This window comes from Rhododendron vialii, chromosome 4a (genome assembly GCF_030253575.1).
Source record: "Rhododendron vialii isolate Sample 1 chromosome 4a, ASM3025357v1".
Classification (NCBI taxonomy): domain Eukaryota; kingdom Viridiplantae; phylum Streptophyta; class Magnoliopsida; order Ericales; family Ericaceae; genus Rhododendron; species Rhododendron vialii.
The window spans coordinates 24,915,763-24,936,080 of record NC_080560.1 but is presented as its reverse complement, the minus strand read 5'-3'; positions in this window follow the sequence as shown (position 1 = coordinate 24,936,080).

The following is a 20,318-nucleotide window of genomic DNA, read 5'->3' as shown; positions in this document are numbered from 1 at the left end:
TTGGAAACATATTCAATATTAGACTTGGACCAACTTTTTGAGCCATAGATAATGGAAATTATTTGTGGGAAATGGAACTGTTAGGGACGAAGTTATTTTTTGCCCATAAAAAAATGAAATTATTTCGGAAAAGTTGCTTCACATATGGAGTCACTTTTTTTTTTTTTTTTTTTATTAAGAAAAATTCAGTGGTAGTGGGTTACGGATTTGAAGGGAGTTTAAGCATTTGACCGATGATAATCCAAATGGAAATAAACACTTTGAAGCTTAGGGCCCGATTGGATGTAGCCATAGTTGCCCTCCATAGCCAATCCAGGCGGATGAGGACCTGATTTGACAGTTTTGGCTTCCTTTGGCAAACATTTCCTCCCCCTCCATACGTCATCCTCCCTGATTATTTCCTTCTCTTATTTGACTAAGGGGGCATAAATTATGGACAGGTTTTGAGGTGGAGAAAACTAATCCGGGACAATCCACCTCATTTTGGAACGATTTTGCCCCTCCTCATCCACCCTCCTCATCACACACAGTCACACACATGCACACCAGATCGGGAAAAATGGAAAATAGAGAGGTACTGTGACGACAGCGACGAGCTGCGGATGATCGTGAAACCCAGTTATTGCAGAGGTGCCGTCGTTCGGCCATGGGACTTCAAAGCTTTTCTCTTGAAAATAGATTGCTCACCGAAAAAAAGGAAAAGACAGTAAAGGGTTTTCTGCGAAAGAGTTTTGATTGTGTGTAACAAGTTGCACCACACTTCTGTGTACTCCACTCATGATAATAAACCACAATAATAATAAAAATAATTTTTTTAGTTTTTTTTAATTATTATACTATTTAACAAACATTAATTTGTTAGTAAACTTTATTATTAATGTAATACATAAATACCTTAATTCTGAAAAATTAGTTATATTTGCATTTACATATTTAATACAATACATATTAAGTTTGGAACTGAATAAGGGCAAATTCGTCATTTAATACCTTTTTACATCATCCACCATTTTTTATCCTCCCATTTTATCTCACATCCAAACCACGTACTCCCTCCGTCCCTTTTTAAATGTCCTACTTCATAATTTCAATTTATTAAAAAGACATCATTATTATATCTTTCATATCAACTTTTACCTCTACTTTTCCTACTTACCCTCTATGGAAACATCATCATTATATTTTTTACTTGCTAACTTTTCAAAATGAAATCTTTTTGTACGGGTAAAATAGAAAATTCACTAATTTTTACCCACTAACTTTACAAAATGAACACTTATTAAAGGACAATTCAAAATAAAATACTGGACTCTAAAAAAGGGACGGAGGGAGTACTATTTAATCTTCCCTTCATAAAATTTACATCAATGTGGGCTTTATCTTCCATAACTAATTCTCCCTACCATCTTTTTCTCCCTCCATAAATAATCCTTCAAAAATTATACCTGCATCAAATCGGGCCCTTAACTGCTACACCTTGCTTAAATCAAAACCCGTGGATGTACATTTGTGGGGAATGGAAATGTTAGGAACAAAAATATTTTTTTCCCATAAAAAAATCATTTTGGAAAAGTTGCTTCACTATGGAGCCGGTTTTTTTTTTTTTTTAAATTTATTTATTTATTTATTTTTTAAGAAAACTCCATGGTAGTGTGTTAAGGATTTGAAGGGAGCTTGAGCATTTGAACTTCCTAAAAAAAATACAGAAACAATACACATTCTTTGCTTCAAAGTTAACCATTCTTTTATATGGGGTTAGAATCCCACGTGCATGGACTAACATGAACAAATTCTTAACCAAAGAGACAAAAAAAAAAAAAAGATTTTGGAAGAACTCCAAGCTGAAGAACTAAATCAAATATAGAGGCTGAAGAACAAAACAAAATATGCACACGGTGATCTTAACTTGGTAAATGCGTAGGTAATTTGAAGATGGAAACCAACCTTTGATCGAATGGTATTCTCGTAACAATTAGAGCTGTACTTGGTCTCAAAATCCGTGAACAAATTCTTGTAGAGAATGGAGAAGCCGATTTGTTGCTTAAATTTCTATGAAGAAATTCTCGTAACTATGGCGTGGGATCTTGGAAACCATTAGCGGTGAATGAATGTTATAATTGCAGTGATAATTTCAGAGAACGTGGGATGTGCAATTGGAGTTTGGAGGTTGGAATATAAGTGTTGTGGTGTGGGCAGCATGCCCTGAGAAGGGCGGATCGATGAGCACGTTTTTTGGCGGATGAGCGCTTAATTCAGAGTCGTCACTTGGGTTTGAAGGTTCGACACCCAACGAACCGAACTTGAAACGCTCGCTGTGCTGTTTGATTTTTGAAAAAGGTGAAGGCACCAGTCCGTCATAACCATATCTGGGTTCGGGAGCCAGGTTACGAGAGGGGAAGGGTTTTAAGGCATCCCTCTTGCCCAATCCGGAGATCGGTCTCTACTTAGGCATTTGCGAAAACGTTTGCAATTCTGTTTGATTAATCAATTCTTTAGCCATTTAGGGGCGGGGAACAGCTTAATGGGAATTAAAGCTGTAACATGTTTGCAGGATGTGAATAATAGCAAAGATGAGCAGTTAGTATAGGATGAAAACAGACTGCTGTGGGAGTTTAAACAAACTGGGAAGCCCCTATTTTGGAATGACGTGCGCAGGAAGAAACCAGTATGCACCGAACAAGTCATTGCATGCTGTTCACTCCTGTGCGTGCGACTCTAAGACACGTGCGCGATAGTGAGCTCAAACCCACAGCTCTTATTCTCAAACCCTCTGAGCTCTGGAAGGACCAGTGCACATCCAGGACAAACCAAACAGTTATAAGCAGTTAATATACAATTTAAAGGCTGAAAAAGTCCTACAAATTAACAAAACATCACATAAATAGTGTGGGGACAAAATAATGGCCTAAAGCCAAGCTACCCATGCAAGGCCAACCACTGGTCAGAGGTGCTCCGGCGCGCGAGGGTGGCGCTTCGGCGCGCGAGGGTTGTGCCCTGGCGCACGAGGGTCTGAACGACACCAGTGCTTGATTTACACGTTTTTGGGTTCTAGGACAGGTTCAGAATGATCCTAGGAGTACTCCATAACAGCAGAAATACATATTGAACTACAACTAATATTTCTAACAAAGAAAAACAGTAAACTGGTTATTATCATGCTTGCAGAGTGATCTATATAAACAAAAAGACATAAAGTAGTAGGAAACCAATCTCCACGCGGTCCTGTGCACGCGGCCACGTAGTTTCGCGCGCTGGTTCCTACCACAACGGTTTTTGAAACCCTGTCAGCTTTAGGACCAAGACTGGTACTAATTACCAGCCTTGGTCCTGCCAGCCCCCCTCAGGATTTAGAACAGAAAACAGCATGTATGCTATACCTAAATTGAGTTTGAAACATGTTTGAGCTTTGATGCTTGAAGGCTTGATTGAGGTCCTTGAAAAGGTAGAAGCAAAGAACAAGCTATGTTACTTGGTTGAAGTGTGAAAATGGAGGATGGTGTGTGTAATCCTTCCTAAAAATTTTAAAAATCAAAAACCCTTTGAAAGAGAAACAAAGAGGGGTATTTATAGGGAGAGATAAGGTAAATCTGGTTGGTGCAAAGAGAGGAGCTCAGCCAATCCACAAGGCTGGTTGAGGGTTGCTTAGTGGCTAAGCTTACCAACCAATAAAGGTGATAGGGACAGGCTTGGTCGGTCGCGTGCGGGAGTCAGTATGGCGCGCGAGGGCTGCGCCCTGGCGCGCGATGGTCAACGGCTAAGTTTTGACTGTTGACCATCACCTGGCAGTTTGACCAGCGCGCGCGAGTTTGGGAGCAGCGCGCGCGTGTACCACCTACTCACGCTTTGGTAAACAGTCAAGCTTTGACCATTGACCAACACCTGTCAAGTTGATCTGTGCGCGCGGGCTCTCAACCAACGCGTGCCAGTAGGGTTTGTGGCTCTTTTTAAGTGGCTTAGGCTTGATTAGGTTCAAAAGGGTGTCAATACCCAAAGTTCAAACACCTGACATTCCCGAGGTGTTCTTGATTCGCTTCATCATTGGGGAATCAAATACCGTAAGTAAACTAATCTGGAAGCCCAAATTGGAGTGTCTACACGTGGAATGTGATAATTTATGAGGGAAATATAAGTGTTGTTGGATGTTGTAATATCGGAGAACGTACGTGGGCTAGCTAATTAACTATTTTTTGCTAATTGCCTTCTTCTTTTCACCTTGTTCTTGCTTGTTCTTGCATACTGTTTTTTCCTTCCAATTGGGCAACGTGGGGGAAGACATGGGGGAGTCATTTTTGGATTAAGTTGAGTGTAACGATTCAGGTGCAAGGGTAGGGTGGGACACGTGTTGGCTCAGAGGAATATATATCCGTGGGTATTAGATTTTTCTTTTTTTAAGACAAAATGGCGGCCAATGACGTATTTTGATAATTAATACTTGCCAAGGACATGTTGAGAATATTTGTTAATGCTAAAAATGTTCTTGACGGGTATTAATTATCAAAATAAGTCATGAGCCATCATTTTTCCTTTCCTCTGGGAATTGACTTCTATACTCCCCTTTTTACCACATACACTCCCTTTTTTGTCCTTATTCGTGTGAATTTACCTTTTTACCATGAAGTTCACTTTTTTACACATTAAGGGACAATAGAGTAAATTCATACCAAATAAAGACAAAAAAAAAGGAGTGTATGTGATAAAAAGGAGAGTGTAGAAGTCATTTTCTTTTCCTTTTTTTTAAAGTAAATGAAAAATCTAGGAAAGTAGGATTGGGAATTTTGAGGCTTTTAGGACACACACATTTGTATAGGAGATAGATAGAATAGAATAGATAGATAGAAAGATATATATAGTGAAATGGTTAGTTGAATTTTTAGAAGAGCTAAGCGGCTGGTAAATTATGGTTACTGGTCGATTTTGGTTTGACCCTTAACAGGAAGGACTTGTGAAAGCAGCAGCTAGAAAACCGTGACTAGCAAACATCCCAAACACAACCAATGCATTTTCATGGTTTTTTTTGGGGTTAAACATCAGCGCAATAGATTTAGGCACTATTTCGTTAAAGGATCCTGAAAAATAGTAAGTACTTATTTGCAATTTTCAAATTTTGAAATAATGTATTTATGAAAATTATTTTTTAACTTTTTTGAACCGTTTAGAAGATCTCATTGAGATCTATCAAACAAGATTCATATTGCACAAAAGACTATTTCAGTAAGTTCATTATTTTTAAGCTTAAAAATTACAAATGAATACTTATTTTTTAAGAATGCTTAGTAGAAGGCTTTTTGCACATGTTTCTTGATAGGATTAAAAAATAAATAAATTTTCTGATTGACATCCCTAACAAAAATTTGCATAACCGCCACGGACTAGAAAGCCATTCAAATTGAAGAACGGTTACTTGCGTTTCGCAATTAAGCGTTGACCCCACACATTTTTGTGAAAGGAATGAGCATTACTTTTGGAGCACAAAATAGTTACTCCCTCTCTCGTCTCCTTTATCACACAAGGAGATGACATTTGCCGTATAAGAGCACTAGTGTTTTTCTGTGCCTACGGCACTATTCACCCCGATTGAAATTGATTTGTACCCTTCCACTAGATTCGAACCGTGAGCAAAAGCTAGAGAGGGGCAAGGGGGTCTCGATTGTGGAAGGATTGAAAGGCGGGTCAGTGTTGTCGTGAGTGGTGGAGGACGGTGAAGGAGAAAATGGCGCATGAGAAGAAGAGAGATGGTCTGGGTGAGGTAGTGTTTGTGTGGGATCATAGAGAGAGAATGAGAACTCTTCTGCAGTAGGGTTTCAAATTTGAAAGTGGGTGTAATATTGATCGGTGGCAATTCTATAATTAAACGAAAAAGGCTAGACAATTTAATAAAAGGGAAATTTCACCTCAACCATTGGATCAATTCAATCTCAATCATTGCAACAACTTGTCCCCACACCATTGTGTTTTATACTCTCTCCGTCCCTAAATGTTTGGCACTTTTGGGAGTTCTAACTTTTAATGAACAAATATTATTGTATTGTGCAAAAATCAAGTGTCCAATCTTACCCTTCTAGTGTACTTTGAATAGTACTTGAAAATTTGAATTTGAAATTTGGTGCCCAAAAGAAAAGGGTAACATAGGAAATTTACCATATTTTGCTTTTGACTTTTCAAAATGGACAAATAATATGGGACAATAAAAAGCATGAAAGTGCCAAACATTTAGGGACGGAGGGAGTAATAGAGATGTACACAAGACTAGCAAAACGTTACTTTACAGCTATTTTACCTATTTTGGACACCAAAAATACCTTGCATCAGCCTACGTAAACTAGTAGCTATTTTCCCTTTACAGAAAATGCTCTCTACATGTAACGCTCCTAATTTTAGGAACGTTAAATAGGTAATTTCATTGAAAAGCTAAATAGAGTCTGGCTCGATATTACATCATAACTCTATCAAGAGTACTTTTATTTAACAAACAGGGGAAAACTAGGGTTCCTATCTACTGCTCCGTCTGCTCCTCTATTCTAGCAAGCTTCTCGGCTCCAAAAGCTTACAGGGTGTAGAGTTCACCCTGTTCATCGATAAGGTCTGACACATTATACCAGCGTCGCCACCAATATAATATGTCAGGGTCACCAAAGGTAACACCATGAGCTACAAAAATTCAATAGAATAATTCATACCTACTAACCCTTAACTTATGAACAATACAACATAATATTAACGTTTTCCACATAGTACATGCATTTTAGACAAAGCAGCTAACAATGACACATCCCCATTCACTATCCAATCTAATGTTGGTGTCCATGATTTTCTGAGTTCTCCTACGCAACTTCTCGTAGACCGTGTCACTATTTTCCCACATTTCATAAATCAAATCATCATTTCAAAATCGTTTTTACACACCCAACCTTGGTTCCGCCGTTCCGGTCTCTCGACTATCTTCACAGTGGTTCCGCCGCACCGGGTTCCCATTAGCACATAAAACTTGCATTGGCTCCTCTCCGCGAATAACCAAGCTATACACCCAACCTCGATTCCGTCGTTCTGGTCTTCCGAGTATCCTCACAATAGTTCCCCCGCACCGGGTTCCCATTGGCACGCGCGCACACACACACACACCACACAATGGGCTACCACGTCTACCCACATTGCGGTTTCCAAAACCTTTCTCTTTTTCAAATCACATATTTCCATTAACCACACCCTAGGTGTCATGTTTCTACTTTCTCGACTTTGGTGTCTCGTTTTCACGCAATGACTCTGCGGTAGGACTTTTTACATATGTAATCATAAATCATTCATTGTAATCTTGAAACTAAACTAGCAAGATCATCCACTCTATATTACTACTCATGCTCAAGTCACCACTTAAAGCATAACGCCATATGTACGGATGCCTTTGGAGTGAAAATCACTTATGCTTTGTCACATAACAAGTAATACAAACAATTCATGTATACATGGTCATAACCATCCTAAAGATCAAAATACGAATACTTCTAATCAAACGTTAAATTCTTATCTTTCAAAATCCGTTCTTTTTTCCTTTGTGGGAAGTTCAAAACAACAGATGTTTATTGAAGTAAAGGTCGATTATTCAACATGCTCATATATCCTTTAGCAAAATAAGTATACTAGCTATCTTTCTTCATGCTTTTCAAATTATACAAACAATATACAAACTTCGATCATACATAGAGTAAAGAGTAGAAATATTCTACATATAATTAGAGATAGGGGATAAGAAGATTCTACCGTTCTTCTTTGGCGGTAGGGCGGCTACGGAAAGTAAGTCGGCGGTCGAATGGAGTAGCTTCCTACCGTAAGCTTCCGATAGCTTCGAAAGAGAAAGGTTTCTCTCGAAACTAGTTCTTGACTAAAACTACTAACTTTTGGAATCGAAAGGGTGATCGAGTGGTGGTTTAGTGGCGGCCTGGGATGGGTTTCTTGAAGAACTTAGGAAGAATTTCAAGAACAACTTATGAACAATAAGAACAAAGAACAAACTCAAGAATTCTAGAGCGAGAAGTTGAAAGGCTTGAAGGTGTGAGTTGAATGGTGAGAATGGGGTGCTATTTATAGCAAAGCATTGAGCTTTCTCCCTCCCTCTCTTGGCTGGCCCTCTCTCTCTCCAATTCTCCCATGGATTTGTTCCATGGTCTTGTCAAATCAAGCATGCCATGCCTTCCTCACTTGTCATTTCCATTTTAGGCCAAACTAGTAGTTAGGATTTAACTAGACTTGCCAAATAGGATTTCTAGCCAAGAAATGAAATTTAAAGATTTTATTTAACTTGCTAGGAAAATATACAAGTGCTTCTACAAGTATACTTGTTTTTAGAAAATGACTAAATTGTCTGGAACGAAAAAATATAATTTTATAAGTCTCAAATTTAATTATGATGGATTATTAGAAATTAACAAGGAATTTTAAAAGCAATCCAATAAAATTCAAATACTTAACGAAATTTTTATTTACCATAAATCAGGGTCGTTACACTACAAGTACCGAGCAATGTTCAAGAGCTGTTCACTAAAAAATTATTTTCTCTCTCTCTCTCTCTCCTCCCTACCACCCTTTCATTCTCTCTCATTCTTTATATATTATTAACAAATACTCTCCTTCTTTATATATTATTAGATAGAGATGATTATAGAGAGGATTGATGTGGAGTTGAGAGAGATTTGAGTAGGTAAAATGAAAAAAATGGAGTGTTGGGTAAGTAAAATACCTCTTGCTTGGTGTACATGCTCTAATAATGCTCTAGACTTTCGAAGGGCGTGTTTGTGCTTAGATTTAGATACAGGATACTAGCTGATGTAATTCATTATATCATTATTATTTTTTTGTCAAAAGTGAGAAGATTGTATTGATAAACGCCCAGCGACACTTACAAAACAGAGATCATTACAAAGAACTTAGACAAAGCCAAACTAATCGCCTAACAAATAAAAATGAGTAAATCACAAGGCAATCGATATCTTTCATCTTAACCCAGGCATGGCTTGATGCAATGATGACACTTTTAACTTGCCTAACATCTAATTAGGAGTCTTAAACGAGAAAAAGTGCAAAGTTAAGGATAAAGACACCAAATATCCAGACAATCAGATGCACTCCAACCAAAGATGAACACACCAATGAACTCCCAAGAACTATAGATCTGCCTAGCCGCCACGAGTTGCCCCGCCAAAGACATCATCAAGGGATAGAATGCTGAAGCACAGATATTGTTGTGAAGCAACCTCAATTGAGAGAACCCGATCTATAGACAAAATTCGTCCAAAAACGAAACTAACAACTCTCAAAAAAATGAGAGTGTGGTGGCAAGGTTCGGCCACGTCATTGGCAACTGACTAACCACAAGGGTCCATGGGTTGACCAGTAGCTTACGGAGCCTGTCTGCTGGCAATGCCCTGAGAGACACCGGCCACTGAAGGGGACCACCAAGCACATTGAGACTCGGCAAGCTTGTGCTCCCAGGATGATTGGCCTCTTACTCTGATAGTTCGGCAAGATCTCACTGAACCAAGGCTACTCGTCACAAAGGATGTCCCAGCCAGAGAGTGCCGAACAGCCTTATCCGGATACACCTTTTTATGCCGAGCCACCACCTGCCTCTTGACTAAGAGAAGAAGTCAAGTGGAGATAGGTAAGGGGAGGGGTTGAAATGCCACGCTAGCTACATGCCAGCAGGTGGCAGAGAGTTGGCATGATCCTACCTATGTTGGCCAATGATCGGAGGATAGAGCTCGTGACAGGCTTTTTGGATAAGAGCAGGCTCATCTGAGCATATCGCCTTAGCCCCCAACCATTGAGCGCATGGTGGTCACTCGTGGGTTGGGCTCCAAGCAACCTCCCACCTATAAAAGGAGGACTCCCCCTTCAGAAGAAGGTAATCCTTCCTCTCCCTTTCTACACATTCTCTCCAAGAAATTCCCCTCTCTCCCTAGAATACTGAATTGATCATCGGAGTGCCCTTCCCGGACTCCTAACGATCCGAGTTTCGCACTAACATGTTCGCTAAGGCTCCGTTCCGGAAACCAAAATAAGTCCTTATTTTTTAAGAAGGCAATTTCAAGCTCAAAAATTATGGTCTTATTGAAATCTAAAAGTATGCAATATGGATCTTGTTTAGAAGATCTTGATGAGATCTTTTATATGATGCAAAAAAAATTTAAAAATTATTTTTCATTTACTTTATTTTTGAGTTTGAAAATGTGAAATAAGCTGTTTATTTTTTAAGAAGATTTCTGGAACGGGGCCTAAGTGTGCAGGACTCAACCTTCTCCATATCCAAAGGATTAACCACACCTTCCAAGGCTCCAAGAGGGTTCATAATCGGAGAAAGCGCTTCCCACAGAGAGACAAAACTCTCACAGATCAGACGACAAAGTCGTTGATCTGGAGAGACGGAAGAAAAAAAGGAAAAAGCAAAGAAAGTGAGTCGAAATAGTACCATGGCCTTCCCCTCCCGCCGCCGCACACGGGTATGAAACCCACGGGGGAGTGGGAAAGGGAGAAGAGGAGTTGTGGTGGCTAGGGTTGAGAGGGAGGGAGAGAGATAGGGTCGGCAATTTGCTTTCTTTGAGAACAAACATCAATCAGAGCCGAATACTCTGGGTTTTCTTACTTTGCGTAGGTGATTATATCATCAAGTCATAAGATAATGTACCTCATAAGATGCTTTAAGTCATGATAATTTTGTCATTCCCATTTTCTCTAACAACACTTGAAACGACCCTAGCCCGTCCCTAGAGGTTAAGCCATAACAAAACGCCGGTGGAACTCCCACCAATGCCATATCAAGTAACATTTAACTCATAAGCAATGACAAAGGGACAAATATGGATTCAGCGGAAACAAAACATTTATTACCATATCAAACATCATAGGTTATATACATGGTTTTTCTTGTCAACCTCTCAAAGCTGTGCCTTCTACATATCTTACAAGATTCAACTACAAACAAACAAGCCTCTAAAGTAAGCTTCACCATCTACAACAAAAGTACAAGTCTTCTATCTACAACATATCCACACAAAAAAGACCACGTCGACACTTTAATCATCGCTTCCTGAAAGGTGGAGAAAAATACATAAGCTAACGCTCATATGAGTGACCAATACATAATTTACACACTCTCCATGGAAATGATAAAAACATTTCATAGAGATTTCAAACATAGAAGCATAGCCTTTATAAAGCACATTCCCCATAGTTGGTGTATCTACCAGGCGTCCCCGGTAGTGGATAAGCTTCGACATCTTAGCACTACCACTAGCGTATAAGTGTCACATAGTAGGAATGTCTTTCTAGATAAGAAAACAAAACCACCTTTCATTTATTTCCATGGAATTCAACTCATAGTACAAAACATGTAGAATAAGCTTTGAATTGAAAACTTGCATAAAACCATGTAATTTAGGTATTGAGTCACTCACCTCGATCATGTGTCACCTGAACCTCCTATGACAAATAGGCAATAAAACATGGTTAGAAGATGTTAATACACCTATTTTTATGAACATAAGGTCCTAGGGTGAAAGATATGAAGTTAGATAGTTAGTCTCAAGAAATAATTCTAGAATATGCAATTCTAGAACTTCAACCTAAAATCTGACTTTGCACAGGGGTAACTAAGGCACAAACTTTACATATTTTTTAAGATCTATGAGTCTAGTTTCTAAATCAGAAAACGGTTTGCTTTTTTGTCGCTCGAGCTAAAAATTATAGCCGTTTCCCCAACACGTGTCTGTGTTGGCAGCACAGTCCAAAACTGCACGATGCAATGTTACAAATTTTTACAGAATTCAATACTTCGAATCTGATCCTGAAATTTTTACCATTGACAAAGGACTCATAGAGGAACTCTCAATAAAAGTTTCAGAAATTTCATAACTTCCGAACTATCTCAATAAAATTCCTCAAAATCAGGTCAGATACAAGTTTCTCAATTCTGCAAATTTTCCAGAAATGTACATCTTGTTCTTCCTTCAATTTTCAACTCTTAAATCCTTCCAAAATACTTTGAACTCACGTCAAAACCTCACTAATCATGCTCAAACTCATATATATAGAAGAGCTACTCCAAGAACATCAAATTCATGCATCAAAATAAGCTTTAAACTCATCAATACAAGAGATTCAAGTGGTGTTCCTCCCCAAACGGAAGTTCACCAAATACATGCAAGATTCATCAACTAAACATGAAATTCAACTACTAAAGCATGGAATTCAACATACAAAACATGAATTCAAGTAGGAGATGCAAGAATTATCAAGTTAAATTTTCAATTTCAAGCCAAGCAAGGTTTCCCCTAATTTTTTCTTCTCTCACTTCTCCTTCTCTTGGTTGCTCTCCACTACTACAATAAAGCATAACAATCACAGCTATTTGCAGTGATTGTTAGTTTTCCATCACACTCGCGCTACCGTGATAGATTTGAGTGTGATTATAAATCACTCTTTTTTATCACTGTTATAAGCCGTGATTGAAAGATAGAAACAATCACACCCAAAAGGTGTGATCGTTTCTAGGCAAAACCGAGATGGAAACTCACCAGCGTGTTCCATCCTGGGTTTTTTATCACGCTTTTCTCAAAAAACCGTGATTGTATGTAGATAACAATCACCACAAAAAACTGTGATCTTTCATGTCTAAAAAATGAGATGGAAAATAGTTAGGCGTGGTCTTTTGTGGTTTTTAGATCACGGTTTTCGTCTAAAAGCGTGATTAAATGTTCTTATCATCACAGTCTAGTACCGCGATTGAAAGATACTTTTTTTCTTTTTTTTGCATTTAAAAAATGCCCGAATCTGTAACCAATAATAAATGCACATAAAATATGTATTCAGCCCATAGCTATCTTTTCCAAAACAAAAGACATTGCCATACGAAATATGCATAAATGATACTACATCTTGCCCAAAACATATCATAGATAGAATTAAACATGGTGCCACAAAGCCTACTTTCAATATAAGATCAATTAAATTTCTGAAAATGCATAAAAAATGCAGAACAAAAGCTTCAACAACAAAAAAGACAAAGAAAACTTGAACCACAAGCATGGAGTTATGTCCTAAGCTACAACGAATCGCACTTTGTCATTCTCTGAAGCCAATTTCAAGCACTTCGTCATTCTCTGAGCATGCCTAAATTAATCCAGCAGAAAACATATCTTTAGAACCAAACTCAGGCATATAAAAGATCAAGAACTCCAAGCAAAAAGTAGCAGCATCAAGAGAAGTAGAACAAGCAGCAGGCTAATAGAGCACTTCACATAAACATCATGGCAACAGCAAAATCAACATAATAAAAAAGTCTCCTCCTTTTTAAGAGAATGTGCCATATCCAAAATGCAAGGGCTCCTATTCGCCTCGAATTAGGCCCGATGGCCTGTTTAATCTGAGCCGGAAACACATCCAATTTCAGCTTGAAGAGTTGGGTTTGAAATATTCCTCCTCTTGGCAGATTGCCATTCTAAAATTTTGTGTACTGGGCCAAATGCTTGGTCTAAGTTTATTTTAGATGATATTGGACATCTCTGTTAAAGAGATTTAGAAAAGATCCATTCTTGATTCAGGAATTTATACAGAATACAACTTCATACAAGAGTAAAGACGAACTACTTGAACTAATACAGCTGTCAACAACTAGCACCTCCACTCCACTACATACTTCCAATAACTGACTCCTAACCGACTTACCACAGTTATACCACAGTAACTAGACCCATCATTTTACTGTGAGGATACATTAGATTCAGTACTCTTATCATATTCGTGGCCAAGGCAATAACAGAGGTGTTATCACACCACAACACCGGAGTGGAAGTAATCGGAATATGAAGGTCACGAAGAAGCATTTGAAGCCAACTCAATTCAGCAGCAGTGTGAGCAAGAGAGCAATACTCAGCCTCGGTAGAGGAACGAGAAACGGTTGTCTGCTTGTTTGCAGACCAGGAAATAAGATTGTCACCAAGATACACACAATAGCCAGAAGAAGACTTGAGGGTAGAGTAGTCCCCAGCCCAATCAAAATCGGAGAAAGTATGAAGCTCAAATGAGGAAGGTTGATAAATCAGACCATGATCAATAGTACCCTTAAGATATCTGAGCAATCGTTTCACTGCTGCAAAGTCACCAATGGCAGGAGAATGCATATGTTGGCAGGCTTGGTTGACAGCAAAAGCAAGATCGGACGAGTAATAGTGAGATATTGGAGAGCACCTACAATACTCCTAAAAAGAACTAGAGAAGCAAAGGGGACAGAGGACACAAAAGAGGAAGTAGGCTTGATCACTGAAGGAGAAATGCAGGGCTTACAATCAGCAAGACCAGCTTTGTGGAGGATTTCTCTAGCATATTTAGACTGAGATAAGAAAAGGCCCTTAGCACAAGATTGAACAGCAATACCCAGAAAATAGGAAAGAGAACCAAGTTCCTTCATAGAAATGCAGAGTGCATTTGAGATATGAGATGTTGAAGGTGAGTAGGAGAGTTTCCAGTCAAATGAATGTTCAGACCACATTCTGAATCCAATAGACCCAACTTCCAAGCTATTTGATCCAAACACATAAAGGCGTTTCAATCCAGAACTGAATTCAAGGATGGAAGAATGACAGTTTGTGCTTCAACAACAGTAAACTCAAATAGAAGTTGAACACCATCCTATGAAAATTGATTCACACAGGTGACTTCAGGGTTTCATGCAACTATGCAAGTACCAAGAAATAGAAGTGAGCATTTACGAAACGTGAAGTCCAGAGTTTTGCCACATGAGGCCTTCATCTAGACATGTCAAAGAATAAAGAGGATAACATGTTTTGCAAACACATAGGAGCTCATAAAATAGCTCCAAGCAAATGACCAACATTTCCAAAGCTTGAAACTAATCTCAACACTCCCAATGCAACACAATTAACAAGCTACAACCTACATTCTTGATAAAGCCATCTAAACAAACGAAGAGGTAATTTACATGTATAAGCTGATTATACTTCGTTCATGACAGACTTTATCCACTCGGCTCGCACTTCATCAATTTCGGCTTTCGTGTAAGTTTTTTTTCCATTGAACTGCAATAGATTGAAAAAAAAATACTTACAAGTTAACAATTCTATTCATAAAGCAATATAAAGAAATACAAGTTAAAAATAAGTCTCACATTTCCTCTGCTTAAGATCCTCTCATCTCTAATCAAATCTTTCATGTATTTCATTACATAGAACCCACATTCCACGTTTGTAGGTTGTTTCGGGCATTGTAGACAAATACAATAATTTCAATCAGAAAAAACATAAAAACAATTCCAAAAAAAGCCAAAAGGAGAAAGATTGCATTGATACCTCAACTGTTATCACGCGATCAGAGTCGGAGAGATTGATCGTGCGATAGAGAGGGTATTCGGGACGATTGATTGTGCAATAAAAAAAACCCCACTTCAAGAAGATTTCTGACAATACTTTTCCCATTTTCATCAAGGGAATAGCCTCGTCAATAGTCGATACACATTATGCATTTTCCTTGACAGATTAGCCACTCCATTCCAGAGATCAACAGAAATGAAAATTTCTATCAGAATCAATGCAATTCAATTCCTAAGGAATCAGAATCAAGTGCAACGGTTCCAGGGATAGCTGTAAGCTATTATCTTTACAAGGGATTTTAAGCAAAGGAAACAGATTCACAGGAAGAATTTTCATTCACAGAAACCACCAAGAATTAAGTGACTATAGCAATTTTCTTAACACAAGGGTAGGAGTAGTATAAATCGAGATGAAAACAAGACCACAAAGGCCACTAGCACAAACGAAAACTCATGCTTTCGACGGTTTAGGAACATCTCTACTTCAAGGGCATTTTTAAGTTTACACGGAAAACTTTGCCCGGTTCATTTCCCATTCATCACTATACCAATATGTACACTGGATAAATAATCTCCAAATGCGGAGACTACTGTAATACTGGATTTACATTAAGTTACATTCATTTTCCACAGAGTGCAAGTAATTCTTGAGACTGGAATGGTGATTGGAAGATTAGTGAGGATAACGGTATTTGACCCGCAGGAACACAGAATTATGTGGCATAAAGAACGAAAAGACACGGGACGATTCCATTGCCAAAGCATCGGATTCGTAAATTGTAGTAGGCGTTACATGTATGAAAAAGTTTTAAAAGCTGCAATCCAGTTAGTAAGGGCTCCTATTCGCCTCGAACTAGGCCCGATGGCCTGTTTAATCTGAGCCTGAAACACGTCCAATTTCAGCTTGAAGAGTTGGGTTTGAAATATAACTCCTCTTCGCAGATTGCCAATCTAAAATTTTGTGTACTGGGCCAGATGCTTGGTCTAAGTTTATTTCAGATGATATTGGACATCTCTGTAACATAACAGGAGAGATTTACCTATTGCAATCCTAACTTTTGAATCATAGAAGCTTCATAAAATTCACGATAAGGAAACGAAAACAAGTAGCAGAGAACAACAAAATGGTCCATGAGGGCACAGTATCAACTGAAAGTATCGTGGTCAGAAAGCTACATCTACAAACAAAGAGAAACACAAACGAATCAAATGACCAACATTTCCAAAGCTTGAAACTAATCTCAACACTCCCAATGCAAACAATTAACAAGCTACAACCTACATTCTTGATCAAAGCCATCTAAACAAACAAAGAGCTAACTTACATGTATAAGCTGATTATACTTTGTTCATGATGGACTTTAACCACTCGGCTCACACTTCATCAATTTCGGCTTACATGTAAGTTTTTTTTTCCATTGAACTGCAATAGATTGAAAAAAAAAACTGTAAAAAAGAGAAACACATTTACGAAGATCTCGTACAAAAATTGTAAAAAATGGTCATGTTGAGAAACACAGACACAATTGAATCAATACACTAGGAAGGCCTCGTACAAAAATTGTCATGTAGGGAACCAAATTGAAAAAGAACACATAATGTTGGGAACCAAATTGGAAAAGAACACATAGTGAGCTTACCAAGGTCTTTGGAATGAATGGAGCTCTTTGGCGACAATCACTTTGCTGTCTGATGCACAATTGTGTAGTTCACAGTCTCTGAATGTAGAAAAACATATAGTTAGTTGGTTAAGTGCTTCAATTTAAAAAATTGATAGTTAAACATTAGAGCAAACCCACATAGTAGACATGGGCACTGAATAGATGAAAAAGTGATTGTGTGCAAGTGAGTGCGAGATAAAGGGATTAACATGACTTTACGATTGCATGAGTATGATCATGTTTTGAAACAAATATCGAGTGAATTCAGCTATTCAAAAGCATGAGAACTAATCCACTAGCACACATATTCAAAACTAGAGGACAAGACTTGCAATTGAATTCCTTCCATATAAGTAAGAATAAAGGAGGTTTTGCAGCAAAATATAATACCAAATGAGCAAAAAAACTGATATAAGGCTAGGTTAAGTATTGCCGCTGCAACTGTTCCAAATCTTCAACCTTAATCAAAGAGATTTATGGCTGCTAACTTATTAACAGAAACCATTTAGACATGACAATTGTGTCCATTGCAGTTATGGGCTTCCCTTTTCACCTAATAATCATTACAAACTTGCAATAAAGGGCCAACCTTCCCCCTAGACATAAGCCCCTGAACTAGCATAAAGGCCCATGTTGATATCAAATACTATTTTTAACAACTTGACTAGTTTAGATTACTAACACCATCCACCACCTAATTCAGTCAACCCAACCATAACCATTGACGCATCACATCCCTATTCGCTGAAAAACAAACAAGTAAAGCAAAATCTTAAGAGTTGATCTCTCTTTTCCCTAGGTCCTGTCTGTTTGAGTGCAGCAACAGTTAAGGGGTAAAACCATAGGCCTCATTTAGAAAAAACAAAAGCTATTAATGGAAGGGAAGACTAATTAAACTACATGGCTTTGCGTGGCCACGCAGCCCATTCCATGAAAAGACCTAGGAATAACAATTTCATTCCTTCTCTAGGAAACTAAAAAGTACCTAAGTCATGTCGGTAAATTCCAGAGCAGCAACATGCAAGTCTACTGAATGTGTCAAGTATGAAATACCAGAAATGAAAAATGGAGGACATGCAGAAGAGAAAGATTGGGAAATTGAAAGTTAAATTGGAAAAATTAGGACAAATGCATAACTGGAGAAACTTTCTTTGTTATTTTCTTTTTGCACCCTCTTTGTTCCTCGTTGGGCACTACTTCACATTCATGGTATTGATACTGCAAAGGCCCCTACTGTTGAGTCCCTCACTCGCCAATGATGCTTTACTGTCCTTGTAGCCCACTAACGCTGCGAACAGACTAGGATTACCCTTTTCGTCCCAGGTGATTGTTCCATCGGTAGAATCCATTGAAGAAATGAAAATCTATCCTCTAGTTATGAAAAAATTCTGGAGAGTGAAAGATATTCAGATCTGATAACACAACACTGAAATAGATACAAATTGCATTTCTATAATGCAATAAAAATACACGAAAATCTTCATCTCCCATGTGATTTTCCATACCGATGATTAAATTAGAAGACATTTTGGAGAAGGATAATGGAGGAATACAAGAAATCACAAAGAGGGAGCGCACCGTTTCTTCCTTCACGGTGGTGGTGGAGAGAGAAGAGGCGGCGGCAGCGGCGTGTGAGGATGGGGGCGAAGAGGCGACGGCAGCGTGGGAGGATGAAGCTTCAACGTGTACTGGAGAGCTTCAACAGGTGAGTGGAGAGGAACTAGGGCTTATTTGGGCTAACGTGAAACAACGTCGTTTTGAGCACCCTTTCAATTACTTTCCCTTTTCCAAGCGCGCCTAAATGAGCCAAAAAATTCAGAAGTTCCCGGTTTTTTCCGTAGTCTTTTTATCTCACCACGAGAGCGAGATCTTTTATCTCGCCCTTTTTTCGCACCAAAGTTTTTTATCACGCCGCAAGAGTGAGGTCTTTTTTTTTTATCTCACCCCACAAGCGAGGTCTTTGTCTCTCTCTTTTCCATGCTAAAGTCTTCTATCACACTGTAAGAATGAGGTCTTTTTTCTTTTATCTCCTTGCAAGAGTGAGATCTATTATCTTGCTCTTTTCTGTGGCTAAGCACCACATTTTATCTCAGCGTTTGATTTAAACTGAGATTAAAAAGTTAGCTTACAATTTTTTATCACGCTTTCACTGAAAACTGTGATCTTTGTGAACCTCCTTAGTGTGGTATTTATCTATTATTGTAGTAGTGCTCTCTCTCTCTCTCTCTCTCTCTCTCTCTACGTTTTGTGATAGGAACAAGAGAAAGGAAGAACGTAGAAGCTCTCTATTTTGTTTTGCTAAGCTTAGGAAAAGATATTGAGTGTGAGTGTGCCATACGCCAACTTATGTTCTAATTTCATTTAGCTAGCAAATTGAGCCCAATAACTCACATAATAAGCCCAAAACACAACACATAACTAAATTCCAAACGTAATAAAAGGTCATGGGTATTACAGCACTCATCTTCTTTCACAAAACAAATCACCTCATAGAGACACAAAAAGGAGTGCCGTTAAAAAAAGGAAAATGGCAAAATCACTTCCCCTCATAAGGATTATTCTTATAAATACTCATTCAAATGTGATAGGCAATACTCAGATGTGATATTATAACGCCCCTGAATTTTGGTCAGTAAAAATTTCGTTAAATATTTGAATTTTATTTGAATTACTTATTTTTACTTTCAGTAATCCGTCGTAATTAGATTCTAGTCCTTCAGGGCCAATCGAATTAGATTCCAACCGACTACTTGGAGGAACCGAGCAACCAAACTCACCTAGTTACTAGATGAACCTTTTGAACCTCTTGAACCTTTTGCCTTTACTCTTTGGTCCATAATGTTAGGGTAATTTTTGTCCATTGGACAATAAGCTTTTCATTATAATATTTGACTAAAAGTACATGTAGTCTTTTCAAAATCTTATTTTAAGTATAAAAGTACTTGTACTTCTATTATCCTTTGGTTATTAACCGCAAGAGAAACTATTATCCATTGGGTAATAGCTTCAATCTTCCTACCAGGTACAAAGTTTTATTTTTATAATCAAGATTTGGATTCCCATGATTTTCTAGATTTTCTAAACCCTAGATTTTCTATTGGGGTATATCTAAACCCTAGATTTTCTAGTACTTTATTGATTAATTTAATACTTGTACTCTATTATAATCTAATGGGGAGAATCCTAGCCTTTTTATTTAATTGGGGTACTTGGTACCACACCTATATTTAAATATAGGGCTTTTGTCACATGCTTTAAAGGACAACTTTGATTATTTTAATATA